This window comes from Haemaphysalis longicornis, unplaced genomic scaffold, assembly GCF_048455015.1.
Source record: "Haemaphysalis longicornis isolate Haplotype H1 unplaced genomic scaffold, Haemaphysalis longicornis Haplotype H1 scaffold_2, whole genome shotgun sequence".
NCBI lineage: Eukaryota > Metazoa > Arthropoda > Arachnida > Ixodida > Ixodidae > Haemaphysalis > Haemaphysalis longicornis.
In genome coordinates this window covers 9034952-9051171 of record NW_027526295.1, presented here as the reverse complement: position 1 = coordinate 9051171, position 16220 = coordinate 9034952, and the positions used below count along the sequence as shown (strand labels likewise).

At 47.1% G+C, this 16220-nt stretch overlaps 2 non-coding genes across 2 annotated transcripts; both read left to right on the top strand.

Annotated features, from left to right (window-relative positions):
* Positions 1-14835: 14835 nt before the first annotated feature.
* Positions 14836-14909, top strand: Trnap-ggg (transfer RNA proline (anticodon GGG)). The gene has a single exon. It is a non-coding gene; the product is annotated as a tRNA-Pro (tRNA).
* A 476-nt stretch (positions 14910-15385) lies between these two features.
* Trnap-ggg (transfer RNA proline (anticodon GGG)) lies at positions 15386-15459 on the top strand. The gene has a single exon. It is a non-coding gene; the product is annotated as a tRNA-Pro (tRNA).
* The last annotated feature ends 761 nt before the right edge of the window (positions 15460-16220 follow it).

The window sequence follows — 16220 nt, the reverse complement described above, 5'->3', positions numbered from 1 at the left end:
TTTTAAGATTATAACAACATGCTGCATCGCAGGCAAATATCTATACTATGACATGATTGATAGAGTTCGCAACTAAGAACTGCAAAGCACTGAATACAAAAGAATCAGGGACACACGATTGCTTTGTACTGGGATATATTCTGGCATATTTGTACATGGCACTAGCACAAGAATACGTCCAAAACAAATTCGAAAGACAAACCATATCACAATGATTCAGACAAAACAATCAGGTGCACTGCAAAAATGAACTGTTGTCACAAAATCCCGATTTTATTCGAAGTTTGCAATGAACCCCCATTGAATTTTAAGATTATAACAACATGCTGCATCGCAGGCAAATATCTATACTATGACATGATTGATAGAGTTCGCAACTAAGAACTGCAAAGCACTGAATACAAAAGAATCAGGGACACACGATTGCTTTGTACTGGGATATATTCTGGCATATTTGTACATGGCACTAGCACAAGAATACGTCCAAAACAAATTCGAAAGACAAACCATATCACAATGATTCAGACAAAACAATCAGGTGCACTACAAAAATGAACTGTTGTCACAAAATCCCGATTTTATTCGAAGTTTGCAATGAACCCCCATTGAATTTTAAGATTATAACAACATGCTGCATCGCAGGCAAACATCTATAGTATGACATGATTGATAGAGTTCGCAACTAAGAACTGCAAAGCACTGAATACAAAAGAATCAGGGACACACGATTGCTTTGTACTGGGATATATTCTGGCATATTTGTACATGGCACTAGCACAAGAATACGTCCAAAACAAATTCGAAAGACAAACCATATCACAATGATTCAGACAAAACAATCAGGTGCACTACAAAAATGAACTGTTGTCACAAAATCCTGATTTTATTCGAAGTTTGCAATGAACCCCCATTGGATTTTAAGATTATAACAACATGCTGCATCGCAGGCAATTATCTATACTATGACATGATTGATAGAGTTCGCAACGAAGAACTGCAAAGCACTGAATACAAAAGAATCAGGGACACACGATTGCTTTGTACTGGGATATATTCTGGCATATTTGTACATGGCACTAGCACAAGAATACGTCCAAAACAAATTCGAAAGACAAACCATATCACAATGATTCAGACAAAACAATCAGGTGCACTACAAAAATGAACTGTTGTCACAAAATCCCGATTTTATTCGAAGTTTGCAATGAACCCCCATTGGATTTTAAGATTATAACAACATGCTGCATCGCAGGCAAATATCTATACTATGACATGATTGATAGAGTTCGCAACTAAGAACTGCAAAGCACTGAATACAAAAGAATCAGGGACACACGATTGCTTTGTACTGGGATATATTCTGGCATATTTGTACATGGCACTAGCACAAGAATACGTCCAAAACAAATTCGAAAGACAAACCATATCACAATGATTCAGACAAAACAATCAGGTGCACTACAAAAATGAACTGTTGCCACAAAATCCCGATTTTATTCGAAGTTTGCAATGAACCCCCATTGGATTTTAAGATTATAAAAACATGCTGCATCGCAGGCAAACATCTATACTATGACATGATTGATAGAGTTCGCAACTAAGAACTGCAAAGCACTGAATACAAAAGAACTGTAGATTGACCATGACAAAATGGCAAAGGCTTTACATCAACGAAAAGGCTACTAAGAATACAGATCAGAATGTGCCGTCACAAAAATGATAGGTTTTTATGAAACAAAGGACCACAACAATACATTAATCAAACCGTGCTTGGAATGATTTTACAATGACTGCATAATGGCACCAAACATACCGCGCACAAGGTTATAGGACGGTGCTAACATAATGTACATTGGGAACAAAATTTACATGAGGAGGGTGAACAAGCTCAACACAAAACACACTGCAAGGTAGTATGATGTACACAGGCTAACTAAGGCCATGCCTATGAACAAAAACTGATGAAAGTCTCGGACAAATTACACATAGCACTAGTATTAGTATTATACGGCAAACATATACAGCACCACAGCTAGTGTAAACCAACTGCATGAAAGGCCATATTCAGCAAGAGAAAGCATGAACTCCCAAAACAAACAACAAATGTCTGAAATAGAAAAATCTCGCTCTAAAATATCACTATTACAGTTCAAAATGACTATCTAGTGCACAAGCATGAACAGTCGGCAAAACGCTTGTCTATAATGCTCGAGCGCACTGCAACACCATTTCTTCGTTATAAAATTGTACTCTACGACTTGTTTTATACTCTACAAAATAACTAGCTATTAGACAAGCATGTGCAATGCATAAAGCTCGTTGACTAGAATTAGTGCACGTTCGTTGTAACTGCTTGTTTTGCAATGCTGCGACTTCCACACTTCGTACCACTTTTGCTTGCCTCAACTCGCTCATTTTCTTTGTGGAGAAGAATGTGTTGTCTCGTTTTTAAGAATACCTTGAGCAGCTTGTTCTCAACACTGTGGCACGATGGGAAACGGTTGACATAGGTGACACTTTCGGATGCAAAAATCTCGAGTTCGAAAAGTGTTAACTTGTTCTGAAGAAGTCCGTCACTTTTCAGAAGGAAGAAATTCTCTGAAGTTTCCAGAAAGCTCACAACAGCGGGTCAAGGCAAGGCAAGTCAGATGGTATCTGTATAAGACTTTAGTTTCATCAATGTGCTCCCCTCTTTGCACGTAATAGCTGTTCGGCACTCATTACACGCCATGTTTTTGAGAATACTACTTACAACGTAACCTGCTAGATAATCTGAGGACTCTTGTTCAAGCTCACTTAGCTCAAGCACTTCATCAGGAAACGCAACAGCACCCTTTTCAAGCCTCTGCTCTAAGTGTTTTGCCCTTTATCTCTGCATACAAGGAAAAACCCATCATCCTGAGAGTAGCTGCCATCTTTGCTAGGACAGAGAAATTGCGACAATGTAGCGGACCGAAGTGCACAACAAAACTCAAGCGCCTTTGGTACTGGGTTTTCGGAACGCAACTTAGAGAACAAGTTTTCTGATGCATCTTTCCCGACTCTGTTCAACATTACACAGAAGCCCTTTGTATTAAGATAGTACTCTTGCAGTTCAAGGGCGACTGTGGTTGCCAAGATAATCCCTGTTTGAATAGGCTTCCATTTTGCTTTTTTAGGGTGACCAATCTTCAGTGTCTCAAATAATGTTATGACATCATGCAGGAACGATAGTGTGTCCTCGTATTTAACATCGTCCCGTCTACTAATAGCCAACTTGGTTGTACGTGAAGTAATTAGTTTAAACCACTTAAACACTACCTCAAATAACCAAGCGGTTGTCAGAGCTTTCTTTTTGAGCTTTCCTATTTGAACTAGATAAGGAAGAGCAGCTGCAGTGTCGTGGCTGAGAAGCGAAAAAGCCAATTCTACCTTCATTTTCTAGAAGTGCCATTTTCCCAAGCAAGCTTTCTTTAAGTGCGGTTTCAAGTGCGGTTTCAAGTGCGGTTTCAAATTTCAAGTTTATCTTTGAATCCCCCTCGACAAGCTTTTCTACATAACTAAGGTTTATTTTTGCAGATGGCAGCCTGTCTTTTTAACAATGTCGTCTGGTAAGAAAATGGCCTGGCCGCTAGAGAGGTGGTTTCGCAAGTTTTTCAAAAAATGTGGAACGTCAGCCACAAAGTACAGCTTTCGGCTTCGATCACAAGGATGGGGACACGAGACTGCATGTTTGGAGCACCTGCATACAACAATACCAAACTCCTTCCATAAGCCCTGATTGCTACTTCCATGTCGCTGACAATGGCATCTACCACAAGTTCCATTTTTTCACACTCTGTCAGAATAGAAACGATGACTTTCTTAGCTGCAGCTGCACTAAAAGAGTTCCCAGTGAATTCATATGCAACGGTCTGCTTTCACCTTGTAGTGACCCTACCCAACGTGAATACAAGGGCATGTGTAGCAAGAGCATCCTTGGGGCAGCTCCCATCTGCCAAGGGAATGGTCGACCTACCAATCACTGCGCCGCTTGAAGGCTCGTAGGCAAGTCCGGGTGTTAGCTCTATTTCATCTAACATGAGAACAGCGTGGCGCTCGTGCGGCTCTATTATGTTCACCTGGGAATTCAGTGGGAGAGAGAACATTACGAAGAATTCTGGCCATGATGCCACCACATGGCGCGAGAAAGGCACTTTGTGGTGGCAATTTTTTTTCAGTATTTGCTACAGAACTCGACCACTTCACCTCAAGGGCGCGAATTGAAGAAATAAATATCTGCAGTTACAAAAGTTGACGAGTACGAGGCCACGTGCCTTGCCAAATAAAGAGGTGCAACTTTCAACAATAAGTAGCTTTACAGAAAAACAACAAACCTTCCACCCGCACCCTGTATTTTATTAGCATAATACGTTGTCTGCAAGCAAATAAAAAATGCCACACTGCTAAGAAAATTGGTAGATTGCACATGCCTTTACGGCTAATGACTGAAGTATTTCGGAGAGTACCCCAGTCGATAACTTGTAGTTTTCGACGTGGTGTTGAATGGTCCCCTGACACGGAAATGGTGCTGTGAGTTCCCGCACAATGTTGTAGCCGCGGGACCCACAAGACAGTCTCAATTTCAGGGATTTTTGAATGGTTGCTGCCGTCCAGGGAGTCCCTCGCATAGTGTGCTTTTCCATGCTCTTTAACTGATCAGGGGCAAGGAGCCGGTGCATTTGCTTTTGCAACGTCTCTTTTTCTTGTATGGCCTTCATTTTCTGCTGCTGAACAAGTCGCACCCTCCACTCAGAAGCTTACAATTGGCCCTCCAGTTCCTCTATGCGCTTCTTCAGTGCTGCTGCAGTTTCAGGAGTAACTGGAGCAGGAAGCATCGCTGCAAGATATGTCGAAAAACTTCATTTCCTTCCTAAAGGCACTAAAAAAGGTGCAAAGCATCACAGGAGATGCACATGTTTGTACATACCACATTGCCTACCTTTACACACTTTTGTGTCCACTCGCACACCTTTAGGCTAGAGGCAGATATTCAGATCTGCACACCACTCCCACTCCCCCAGCACACAAGAAAAGTATTCAGTGGGTTTTAAAAGAGGGAAACAGTGCAAAATTGGACGGACAGGAGTGACGTGTCGTTGTTTCCTTCTATTTGTGTGTGTGTCCAGTTTTGCGCTGTTTCCCTCATTCAGAACCATAAACCAACTTGCCCAAGCCCCAATCCTATTCAGTGGGTCTCTGCATTAAACTCTGACCCTGCTCAAAGTTCTGAAAATTCACGTCATACATCTCAGATGTGAGCCCAATATGGTCCTTCTGCTGACAAGAAAATATTTTATCAGCGTTACTCAAGAACTCCAACAATTAAAAGGACACACAGGTGCCGTTGACCTGCACATGACGGATTACGAAGTGCACAGACGGTTTTAGATGCAAAGCATCCCTTGCTCGGGGCTATGTCCATCCGACGGCGTCCGTCCGCACCTCTCCCCCTCTCCCCACCAGCTGTGCGATAACGCCACTCTCCTACTCTCCCTCTCTCCACGCTAGCTGTGCCGTAGCGCGCGCGCTGCTCCTCCTTCCCCTCTCCGCACCAGCTGTGCGATAGCGCGCGCGCTGCTCCTTCTCTCCTCCTCTCCGCGCGCCGCTCCTTCAGTTGCTGCTTGTCCGATGAACTGAATGGACGCCGACAAATTCTGTCAGCGAACTGGCGAAAGTGAAGCCGCTTCGAAACGCCAGCGTCGAGCAGCGGATCCCACACTGCGAGAAAGCGAAGCCGCTTCGACACGCCAACGTCGCCAAGCGGATCCGGATGCGGTTCGCCAACGAGAAGCCGCTTCGAAACGCCAGCGTCGCCAAGCGGATCCGGATGCCGCTCGTCAACGCGACCATGCCGCGAAAGCGGCCGCGCACGTGACCGGGGGGCGGGGCGGGGGACTCCTAGATGCTTTGCATCACCACATAGTTCCCTTCTGGGAGATGGTGTAACGTTTTGCTAGTGAAACACGCGGATGACGCAAGGCAAGCACCACTCACGGTCTTGGTGGGCAGCAGCATCCAGGAGACGGTCTTGAGGTGAAGCAGCAACCAGGAGATGGTCTTGAGGTGAAGCAGCAGCTTGAGCACCTGCAGATGAAACACACCGGCAGAGACAGTGTCACACGACATCACTCATCTCAGCAAGATAAGTGCCAAGTGGCAGTGCAGTACGCGAGTAGTCTGTACCATGGCAGGAGCAGCCAGGAATGTCTGCGTTGGCCACTGGAGGGGCGGCTGCAAAGAATAGGGGCGAAGACATAGGCAGCCCACTCGGAGACTGGCTCCTGCTGTCCACAAGGCAAACACTTACAGGCAGCAGAGGAAGCGTTTCACGTTGCTGGAGCAGGGAAGCATCTTGGACTAGAGGGCGAAGTTTCGCCTGCGTGTGAAGGAGCAAAGTGGAATTCAGGGTTTCGAGTCTGCCAGTGAAACATGCCGACGACGCAATGCAAGCGGCACTCACGGTCTTGGTGGGCAGCAGCAGCCAGGAGATGGTCTTGAGGTGAAGAGCACCTTGAGCGCCTGCAGATGAAACACACCGCCAGAGGCAGTGTCACACGACATCACTCATCTCAGCAAGATAAGTGCCAAGTGGTAGTGCAGTACGCGAGTAGTCTGTACCGTGCCAGGAGCAGCCAGAAATGTCTGCGTTGGTCACTGGAGGGGCGCCTGCAAAAAAGGGAGAAGACATGAACAGTGTGCTCACATGCAAAGTAAGTTATTGACACGCCGAAAGAGAACTTACAATCTACGTGGGCAGCTGCTGCAAGGAGGAGTTCAGTGCCGTCACGCAATGAAGTATGTCTCTCTGGACCTATTATATTACATCAATGTAGTGGTGAACAATTAAATACTCCAACAAAAATCCTGCAACACCAGAGGGTGGTGCAAGATCAAAAAATACATGCTCAAAGGACACTGGAGCCCCATCCAGGAGCAGCTGTGCAATCTGCCCCTCTCATGACTGTAAAACTGAATGGAACCTGGAAAAAGTAAGCTGCGAAACTTGTCAGAAACTTTAGCACACATAAATGCTGGAAATTACGTGTACTCACCAGCAGCAAAAGACTCCTTGGATAGTTCGGGGCCTCGTGAGTAACGTTGATTGCAGAGTGGTGCATCTCCTGTATGCATAGGTAGGATTGCAGAAGCAAAGGTGGAAAGGTATCCAGTAGACAACAGTAAAATGGCGCACTTACGTCGAGCAGGTGGCTTGCACTGCTGAGGTGGCTTCCTGTGTGAAAAAATGCTGGGATTGTCCGTTTGTTTCAGCTTTTTAACGCAAAGCTTCTCCAATATCCGTTTCTCAGATTGGTCTTCCTTGAAATGATCCTATTGAGAAAGAGAAAAATTGCACCACCCAGTCTCAGATATGCCAAAAACGCTCCGCAAGTATAGGCATAATGCCAGAGTGTAGCGACCGTTCAAACGTGGCATGGTTGCATTCGCATCTGCTCACTGCCGCATCTGCTCACTGCCACATCCAACGTCAAAACTTGCGGCTAATAAATGCTGAACAACAATAGGTCTGCTGAAAATACATTTACATCGCGTGTTTTGGGTCACATGACAATGACCGGATATGCTACACTGTTGACAATTAATTTGAAGTAAGCGCACAACCTGCAAGTTCACGCCCTCACATGTGAAGCATGCGTTACACGTAATGAACGGCCCTCTGTGCGCTAGCATACGCGGAACAGAGGGTACGTGTACAGCCATTGCGGGGCAAATATGCATTTTAAGTGGCCACTCAAACGCGCACGAATTTAACGAAGCGTCAAACGAAATTACGATTCAACGCTAGTTCAACGGCCCGGTCACTAAATTAAGTAAGTCGTTTTACCTAGAGTTCCTCTATATAGCTCCCGCAGGGAGCTAAGAGTTGCGCGACCCTTTTTCACGCGCCGCCGTGATGGCGTCACTCCGGTTATCCATGCCGCGCCGAGAAGCCCCCACTACGGCTGCGCCGCAGCCGCCGACGCGGGCGGCTCCGCGCCCCGCCCAGGAACAGCAGCAGTAGTAGCGTGAGCGACATCGCAGGAATCCAGCGTTGCCGCCGCATGTGCCGCCGTAAGGGGGTGTCCCTATTCGCACGCCCCGTGGGAAAAATTTTTATTTTTAGTTCGCACGCCGCGTGCCAACAATATTTATTTCTAGAGTATATTATCTCTATGATTTCTAGTTCGCAGGCAACTGAACGGGAGAGGAGGAATACACGTCCAGCGGTCCAGCGGTCCAGTCAGTTCGCTGTTCACTGTTCAGCCAGCCGTCTGTGTTGAAATGTGGGAGGCCTCGTGTTTGTGCTGCTACAGGTGCTACAGGGAGGAAAAGAACAATGATTTGTAGTTGGCCCTCAACGTGTAAGGATTAGTTCATTGTATCGGCGCCTTTGTGACTGTATTGCAACGCTACTTGTATTGCAACGCTACATTCAAGCAGTGCTCAGGGATCTGTCCCAGTTTGGCAGGTGGATTTGTGACGACGGCGAACGGCACCGATGTTTGTTGTCCCGCGAAGGTTTGCGTCGTCTCAAGTGTGCGTTCATGTTACGTGCCCAGGGAGTGTCGTTTTCTCCGCGCATGTGCCAGCTTGACGCGGTGGGCAAATCGGCTGCCTACGCAAGTTATATCAACGCCTCCTAAAAATGCGTCATTGGCATTGGAGGCAAGTGAGACAGCAAAAAAAAAGAAGTAAAATAAAACTTAAAATGGCCACTTTCGAGCGTTTCGAGCATACTGATGTCTGGCCTTCATCATCCTCGTTGCACTTTCAAAAGTGCCTTTTCAGCGCCAAGAAGTAACCTACTGGTACTGTTGCCTGGCCTTTTTCTTGACTAATCTGAAATGTGATCGCTTCGTGGTTGTTGTGATCTGAAATGTTAGTTTTTGTGTCGTGTTTTTTATCAGGCGATATGCACCATCCAGCCGAAGAGCATATATTACTGAAATGTGACATTAGTGCAAAATTTGTAAGATAATGGGAGTGGTTTTGCTGAAAGCTTGTTTTTTTTTTCATGTGTGGTGCAACCCTTTCATGTATATGTTGCAGGGTGTTGCAACATATAAACTGCTCTGGGTTAATTGACCAGATTAGGGGAAATCCCCAAAGCGGAGTAAGTTTCTGTGAAGGAAAGTTTGACATCCACCTAAATGCAGCCATACGGCTACAAAGGAAAGCTATACAGCTTTCTCAGAAACTTCGCAGTTGAAGAAAAATTCGTCCTGGTTCAGGATTCGAACCCGGGACCACTGCTTAACCGGAGCAGTCGCTCTACCAACTGAGCTAACCAGGAGGCTAGTCGTTAGTAGCGCGAAAGCGAATTGATCAGCAACTCGAAGTGAAGGACAGGGTTAATCGACCAGATTTAGGACCACGACGAATTTTTTCCTGGACCAGGACGAATTTTGTTTTTTTTCTTCACTGCGAAGTTTCTGAGAAAGCTGTTTAGCTTTCCTTTGTAGCCGTATGGCTGCATTTAGGTGGATGTCAAACTTTCCTTCACAGAAACTTACTCCACCTTGGGGATTTCCCCTAAATCTGGTCGATTAACCCTGTCCTTCACTTCGAGTTGCTGATCAATTCGCTTTAGCGCTACTAACGACTAGCCTCCTGGTTAGCTCAGTTGGTAGAGCGACTGCTCCGGTTAAGCAGTGGTCCCGGGTTCGAATCCTGGACCAGGACGAATTTTTCTTCAACTGCGAAGTTTCTGAGAAAGCTGTTAGCTTTCCTTTGTAGCCGTATGGCTGCATTTAGGTGGATGTCAAACTTTCCTTCACAGAATTAAACTTACTCCACCTTGGGGATTTCCCCTAAATCTGGTCGATTAACCCTGTCCTTCACTTCGAGTTGTTGATCAATTGATTCCACTTCCGGCCACCGCAGTGAGCGGACGTGTGATCATGTGCTCCCTGAGAGCGGATTCAGCAGCCCGTCAGGGCTGCGGAAACAGGAATGCTGCAATGGACGACCAGGAATACCAAGTCTCGCTGCCAAGTCTACCATCAGGACGTTCGGTGAATAACACTGTTTTTTTGCACGCTGACCTCAGGGCTCGACCATATCGAGTGGAAGATTTCCGGGACACATTTGCTCATCTGAATCTGCTCTCAGACGTGCTCGCGCTGGGGGCGTATCAGATGAATCACGTTTGGGCGATAACGTTTAACAGCGCAGACGCAACAAAGAAGATGATCCAGGCCACTGACGTGAGTGTGAAAGGGCACCGCTGCGTTGTTATCGACCCCAGCAACCAGGACATTCGGCTGAAACTTCACTGGTTGTTGTATAACGTGCCGGACGACGACGTGCGCGCTGCCCTTGCCGCCTACGGCAAGGTTGTCAGCGTGACGAGGGAGCGCTGGCGGGTTCACGGCGTCGTCGACAAAGGATCGACGACTCGCTGGGTGACGGTCCAGCTCAAACCAGGGGTCCAGATTGACGACCTTCCGCATCAGCTTCGAGTCGCCGGCGACAACGCTCTGCTTGTGGTGCCCGGACGGGCACCCATGTGCCTGCGGTGTCACTGCTCTGGACACGTGAGGCGTGAGTGCCGCGTACCTCGCTGCAGCATTTGTCGTCGTTTCGGCCACGACGAGACCAGCTGCGTGAAGACGTACGCGAAGGTGGCAGGGCAGTTGACGAAAGAGGGTGACTCGGAGCTCGTCATGGACGAGGCGGAGGCGGAAGCCGCTGCGGGAGGTGGGGCAGGAACACCAGCCCCCAAACCACCGCTTTCCCAGGACAACCCCGTAACGCCGACTGCAACGAAGGCACCGCCCGTGCAAGAGGCTCCTGTTGAGGGCGCCGCGGAAGCTGAAGAAACTGAAGACAACCGGATGCAAGAAGAAGAGGGTACGGCGAAAAGGAACGAGCCCGGCGAGACAGACGACGATGAAAAGGACGCGTCAGGAGCAGCGGCTAAGAAACAGCGCAAGGAGAACCACAGTCACGACGACAAGCCTTTAGCCGTCGTGGCTGCGGCAACGGCAAGGGAGCCGCCCGTCAGACGATCGTCCTTCAAGCCCAAACCCAACGTGACAACGGACCGAAAGGCGGCGGCAACGCCCCCTTCGTAGAGGCAGCATTGACGTGTGTTGTGTGTTGAGACGCTGGACCGAACCTTGAACCTCCTGGACGGCGTAGGTGTTGTAGGTGAAGCGCCTGAACACGACCTCCAACGGTACGGTGAGCTCACCCATGTTGCAGATATATGGAGCAGGGCAGCACAATAACCAGTTCGAAAGTGTCTTGTTGCCCCAAACTTTTCGGAATGGCCGATAAATGTAACGATGCAGCTCTGTGTGTGGCTACGCTAAATGTTCGTGGATTATCGGCCAGGCGCAAGCAGTATCAGCTCAGCCGAATGTTTCTCGAGGACGGGTTAGACGTTGTCGTAGTCCAGGAGACAAAGGTCGAGAGCCAAGACGGCACTGATAGGATGGCCCAGCCGTTTACAGGCCGATACTACGTGTGTGTGAGTCACGCTACGGGTACGTCTGCGGGCTGCGCTGTTTTTCTTAGGAACAGCATCGGTATTGTAGTAGAGAAGGTAATAGTAAGTGATGTGGGCCGGTATGTCGTCGTTGATTTTTCGTACAATGGATTCCTTTGGAGGGTTATTTGTGTTTATGCTCCTAACCTGGAAAGCGAGCGGAGTGTTTTTTTTCAGTCGTTAGAATCTTTTTTGCAGTGTGACAGACGCGTACTATTGCTAGGCGATTTTAACTGCGTCTGCTATATGGAAGATCGCTCTAAGAACGCCGGTGTGTGCGATAAGAGTGCAAAGTTATTATGTGTACTGACGAGTACCCATTGTTTAGAAGATGTAGGACTGGCATGTAGAAGCGGAAGCACCCCCCGGTACACGCATTTTCAACACGAGTGCCATGTCCGACTTGATCGCGCGTATGTTTCATCAGAAGTAGTCCCTCTGCTCAGCGGATATGATGTAAGACACGTGTCATTTAGTGACCATAGCTTAGTGGTGTTCACGGTTGGGGACAAGCAAAAAACGTCAAAATTCATCTGGGAACTGTGGAAGTTCAATACAAAGCTACTCCAGGATGAGAAATTCGTAGAGCGTGTGGAAAGAGAAGTCGAGAAGTTATTCTCACCTCAACCGACCTCTTTCAACGAGAAGTGGGAAGAATTGACAAACAGCATAAAGCTTATGGCAATAGAAAGAGCGAGCACGCTGCCCTACAACGAAAGGAAAAAAGGAAATGAACTAAAAGCACAACTTGTCTACTTCACAGAGATAGAAAGCTCTCAACCTGGTACTTTCCTAAACGAAATAAAAGGCGTGAAAAACGAACTGGAGGCCATTGACTCGGAAAGATACCGCGCGGCAATGATTCGTGCTCGAAGCGAAAAATTGTGGGCGGGAGAAGCACCTAACAAAAGGGCGCTAAGTGATGAAAAAAGATATGCAACAAAACATGAGATTAAACGCATACAGTATAAGAACCAAATAACAGAGGACAAAGAAAAAATTGAAGCAGCATTTGTTGAGCACTATAGTGAACTGTTAGGAAAGAAAAGGCGAACCGAAGCAGGGTTCATGAATGATTTTCTAATGCGCTTGCCCCAGTTAGACGATGAGATTAAACAGTGCTTGGAGCAGGCCATCAGTTTGGAAGAGATAAACGACGCCATTGACGCACTCTCAGCTGGAAAATCGCCTGGACGGGACGGTTTGGGGGCGGGATTTGACAAGGCCTTTAAGCGCGTCATTGCTCCAATATTGCATGCCGTTATTGGCGAGTCGTATTCAGTAAAGCACGTGCCTCGTTCATTCACTACAGCTAATATGGTATTAGTCCCGAAAACGGACGATCCGGAAAAATTGACATCGGTGGGGTCTTACCGCCCTATAAGCCTCACGAACGTTGATTATAAAATCTACATGAAGGTACTCGCAAAAAGAATGCAAACCGTGATAACACAAGTAGTCGGACCGCATCAGACATGCGGTATCAAGGGACGCACGATTGCGACAAATGTGCACGTTGCGCGGAGTGTGCTAGAATGTTGTGACGCTTTTGAGAGTCGCGTAGCTATGATGCAGATCGATTTAGCGAAAGCATTCGACCGGATTTCGCACGAAATATTATTGGATGTCTTGGAGCATGTGAATGTTGGAAACGTTATTTTGGAGGGCGTTAAAATGGTGTACAGCGAATGCACAACGCGCATTGTTATAAACAGGTCTCTAACTGGAGCATACCTGTTAGATCGTCTGTAAGGCAAGGTTGTCCATTAAGCCCGTTATTGTTTGCAATGTATCTGGAACCTTTCTGTTTGAGTGTCATAAATAATGACAGTATAAGGGGCTTTAATGTACACACCACAAAGGTCAAAATTCTTGCATATGCAGACGACATAGTGGTGTTTTGTACAGACAGCGAAAGTGTATTGCAGGTTGAAAAAACCGCCAGTCATTACTGCACCCAGACTGGGAGTGAAATAAACTGGGGGAAGAGCGCTGGGTACTGGCATGGAAGCTGGCAGAACCCTCCCGAGTATTATGCAAACATGCAATGGACATCGCTGCCGGGCACATACCTGGGTGTTCCGCTGGGTTGTTATCAAGAAAGCGCAGAGTATTTGGCTGGGGAAACGAAAAAAATGAAGGAGAAGGTGCAGGCATGGCAGAGTCGAGATTTTTCTATGTTGTCGCGTGCAATTGTGTGCAATGTGTTTTTAGTAGCCAAAGTCTGGTATGTATTGCAAGTGCTCTTTATGTCTCGCGTCAGTGTCCAAAAGATACACAGAGTGTTCGCAATGTTCATCTGGGTATCGAGCTGGGAGCGAACCAGCCTAACCAACTTGTTCCGATCTGTGCGGTGTGGAGGGCTTGGCCTTGCCCACCTCTTCGTTCGGCAACTTGTTTCACGCTTTATTTTCTTACGAGACCAGAGTGATCCTTTCTTGAGTACTGTAATTAATGTGCGACTTCAAAGGCACCTACCGGAATTTATTGTGTCATCTACGCAGTGCATGGGAAGGTCTGTAAGCGGGTATTTGCGTGAGGTTATCTTGCCCTTCCGGTTTTTAAGTGTTCGGTTCTCAAGAGAGTACCTAAGTACAGTTATGAGGAAAAGGTTGTACGGCGATTTAGTGGAAACAATGATGCCTGTTTCGCTTTATCGGGCAAATTATATTGGCACAGCGGGTCAAGACGTGCTGAGGAGGGTGAAAAAAATGCCAGTAAAACCATCAGTTAAGTCGTTCTTTTTTAAGCTACACACGAACACACTAGCAGTAAAAACGTGGCTGCATGAAAAAGGTCTGTTTGTACCGTGGGACACTGATTGTCATCTTTGCAAAACCCCAGAAACTGTAGAACATGTGTTTATTAATTGTTGGGACGCTGTGTTTCACTGGGATGTGCTGAAAAGAACCCTCAAAAAAGAACTGCCCATCCGCCCACACGGTATTCGCGACTTGCCCGTTGTAAATGATGGAGGAATACCGTACGACATGATAATGTTGTTGAGCCTGCACGCATTGTGGAAAACTAGAAAATCTGTAGACAATGCAGATACCCATGCCCGCCCGGTAAGGGAAAATTTCATTGAAAGTGTGTGCTACATACGCGATGTGTATCAAGCCCAGCATGACCCGCCAGAGTGGACAAGCGTGCTTGATATTCTGGCATGTTAAAAAAAATTCTAGACACAGTAGATAACCAACGATTTGGTGAGGTGTCTTGTGTGTTTGTGTGAGTGTTTTGTTCTGTATGGTTAACAGGCAATAAAGGGGGAAAAAAAAGAGTTGTTGATCAATTCGCTTTCGCGCTACTAACGACTAGCCTCCTGGTTAGCTCAGTTGGTAGAGCGACTGCTCGGGTTAAGCAGTGGTCCCGGGTTCGAATCCTGGACCAGGACGAATTTTTCTTCAACTGCGAAGTTTCTGAGAAAGCTGTATAGCTTTCCTTTGTAGCCGTATGGCTGCATTTAGGTGGATGTCAAACTTTCCTTCACAGAAACTTACTCCACCTTGGGGTTTTCCCCTAAATCTGGTCGATTAACCCTGTCCTTCACTTCGAGTTGTTGATCAATTCGCTTTCGCGCTACTAACGACTAGCCTCCTGGTTAGCTCAGTTGGTAGAGCGACTGCTCCGGTTAAGCAGTGGTCCAGGGTTCGAATCCTGGACCAGGACGAATTTTTCTTCAACTGCGAAGTTTCTGAGAAAGCTGTATAGCTTTCCTTTGTAGCCGTATGGCTGCATTTAGGTGGATGTCCAACTTTCCTTCACAGAAACTTACTCCACCTTGGGGATTTCCCCTAAATCTGGTCGATTAACCCTGTCCTTCGCTTCGAGTTGTTGATCAATTCGCTTTCGCGCTGCTAACGACTAGCCTCCTGGTTAGCTCAGTTGGTAGAGCGACTGCTCGGGTTAAGCAGTGGTCCCGGGTTCGAATCCTGGACCAGGACGAATTTTTCTTCAACTGCGAAGTTTCTGAGAAAGCTGTATAGCTTTCCTTTGTAGCCGTATGGCTGCATTTAGGTGGATGTCAAACTTTCCTTCACAGAAACTTACTCCACCTTGGGGATTTCCCCTAGATCTGGTCGATTAACCCTGTCCTTCACTTCGAGTTGTTGATCAATTCGCTTTCGCGCTACTAACGGCTAGCCTCCTGGTTAGCTCAGTTGGTAGAGCGACTGCTCCGGGTAAGCAGTGGTCCCGGGCTCGAATCCTGGACCAGGACGAATTTTTCTTCAACTGCGAAGTTTCTGAGAAAGCTGTATAGCTTTCCTTTGTAGCCGTATGGCTGCATTTAGGTGGATGTCAAACTTTCCTTCACAGAAACTTACTCCACCTTGGGGATTTCCCCTAAATCTGGTCGATTAACCCTGTCCTTCACTTCGAGTTCTTGATCAATTGATTCCACTTCCGGCCACCGCAGTGAGCGGACGTGTGATCATGTGCTCCCTGAGAGCGGATCCAGCAGCCCGTCAGGGCTGCGGAAACAGGAATGCTGCCATGGACGACCAGGAATACCAAGTCTCGCTGCCACGTCTACCATCAGGGCGTTCGGTTGCACGCTGACCTCAGGGCTCGACCATATCGAGTGGAAGATTTCCGGGACACATTGGCTCATCTGAATCTGCTCTCAGACGTGCTCGCGCTGGGGACTTATCAGATGAATCACGTTTGGGCGATAACGTTTAACAGCGCAGACGCAACAAAGAAG